Raw genomic sequence first — 2,621 nt, 5'->3', positions numbered from 1 at the left:
AATCAAGGAACACGGTATGTCCCTCCATCTGTTTGTGTCGACCTTGATTTCTTTCATCAGTGTCTTAAAGTTTTCTGCATACAGATCTTTTGCCTCCTTAGGCAGGTTTATTCCTAGGTATTTTATTCTTTTGGTTGCAATGGTGAATGGGAGAGTTTCCTTCATTTCTCTTTCTGCTCTTCCGTTGTTAGTGTATAGGAATGCAACAGATTTCTGCACATTAATTTTGTATCCTGCTACTTTACTAAATTCATCAATTAGTGCTAGCAATTTTCTAGTAGAGTCTTTAGGGTTTTCTATGTATACTATCATGTCATCTGCAAAGAGTGACCATTTTACTTCTTCTTTTCCAATTTGGATTTCTTTTATTTCTCCTCCTTCTCTGATTGCTGTGGCTAAAACTTCCAAAACTGTTGAATAATAATAGTGAGAGTGGACGCCCATGTCTTGTTCCTGTCCTTAGAGGTAATGCTTTCAGTTTTTCCCCTTTAGAATGATGTTGGCTGTTGGTTTGTCATATATGGCTTTTATTATGTTGAGGTAATTTCCTTCTATGCCCATTTTCTGGAGACCTTTTATCATAAATGGATGTTGAATTTTGTCAAAAGCTTTTTCTGCATCTATAGAGATTATCATATGGTTTTTATCCTTCAATTTGTTGATATGATATATCACGTTGATTGATTTGCATATATTGAAGAATCCTTGCATCCCAGGGTTAAACCCCTCTTGATCATGGTGTATGATATTTTTAATGTGTTGTTGGATTCTGTTAGCTAGTATTTTGCTGAGAATTTTTGCATCTATATTCATCAGTGATATTGGTCTGTAATTTTCTTTCTTTGTGACATCTTTGCCTGATTTTAGTACCAGGGTGCTGGTGGCCTCGTAGAATGAGTTGAGGAGTGTTCCTCCTTCTGCTATATTTTGGAAGAGTTTGAGAAGGATAGGTGTTAGCTCTTCTCGAAATGGTTGATAGAATTCGCCTGTGAATCCATCTGGCCCTGGGCTTCTGTTTTTTGGGAAATTTTTAATCACTGCCTCAATTTCCGTACTTGTGATTGGTCTGTTCATAGTTTCTATTTCTTCCTGGTTCAGTCTTGGAAGATTGTATTTTTCTAAGAATTGATCCATTTCTTCCTGGGTATCCAATTTATTGGCATATAATTGCTTGTAGTAGTCTCTTGTGATCTTTTGTATTCCTGTGGTGTCTGTTGTTATTTCTCCTTTTTCATTTCTCATTTTGTTGATTTACATCTCCCTTTTTTTCTTTATGAGTCTGGCTAATGGTTTATCAATTTTGTTAATCTTCTCAAAGAACCAGCTTTTAGTTTTATTAATTTTTGCTATTGCTTCCTTCCTTTCTTTTTCTTTTATTTCTGCTCTGATCTTTATGATTTCTTTCCTTCTGCTCACTTTGGGGTTTCTTTGTTCTTCTTTCTCTAGTTGTTTTAGGTGTAAGGTTAGGTTGTTTATTCAATAATTTTCTTGTTTCCTAAGGTAGGACTATATTGCTATAAACTTCCCTCTTAGAACTGCTTTTGCTGCGTCCCATAGGTTTTGGGATGTTGTGTTTTCATCGTCGTTTGTTTCTAGATATTTTTTGATTTCTTTAATGATTTCTTGGTTGTTTAATAGTGAATTGTGTAGCCTCCATGTGATTGTATTTTTTGCACTTCTTTCCTGAAATTGTAATCTAGTCTCATGGCATTGTGGTCTGAGAAGATGCTTGATATGATTTCAATTTTTTTGAGTTTACCAAGGTTTGATTTGTGACCCAAGATGTGATCTAGCCTAGAAAATGTTCCCTGTGCATTTGAGAAGAAAGTGTATTCTGTCATTTTTGGATGGAATGTCCTATAAATATCAATTAAGTCAAGATGGTCTAATGTGTCATTTAAAGCTTGTGTGTCCTTATTTATTTTCTGTTTGGATGATCTGTCCATTGATGTAAGTGGGGTGTTCAAGTCTCCCACTATTATTGTGTTCCTGTCGATGTCCCCTTTTATGGCTGTTAGCATTTGCCTTATGTATTGAAGTGCTCCTATGTTGGGGGCATAGATATTTACCATTGTGATATGTTCTTCTTGAATGGATCCCTTGATCATTATGTAGTGTCCTTCCTTGTCTCTTGTAATAGTCTTTACTTTCAAGTCTACTTTGTCTGATATGAGTATTGCTACTCCAGCTTTCTTTTGACTTCCATTTGCATGGAATATCTTTTTCCATCCCTTTACTTTCAGTCTATATGTATCCCTTGGTCTGAAGTGGGTTTCTTGTAGGCAGCATATAGAACGGTCTTGTTTTTGTATCCATCCAGCCAGTCTGTGTCTTTTGGTTGGAGCATTTAATACATTTACATTTAAAGTGATTATTGACATGTGTGTTCCGATTACCATTTTCTAAATTGTTTTGCATTTGTATTTGTAGGTGTTTTCCTTCTCTTATGTTTCCTGCTTAGAGAAGTTCCTTTAGCACTTGTTGTAAGGCTGGTTTGGTGGTGCTGAATTCTCTTCACTTTTGCTTCTCTGTAAAGCTTTCAATTTCTCTGTCAAATCTGAATGAGATTCTTGCTGGGTAGAGTATTCTTGGCTGTAGGTTTCTCTCTTTCAGGACTTTCA

The sequence above is a fragment of the Hippopotamus amphibius genome, chromosome 5, assembly GCF_030028045.1.
Source record: "Hippopotamus amphibius kiboko isolate mHipAmp2 chromosome 5, mHipAmp2.hap2, whole genome shotgun sequence".
In the NCBI taxonomy this organism is placed as follows: Eukaryota; Metazoa; Chordata; class Mammalia; order Artiodactyla; family Hippopotamidae; genus Hippopotamus; species Hippopotamus amphibius.
The sequence above is the reverse complement of the archived record's forward strand: the minus strand, read 5'-3'. Positions refer to the sequence as shown.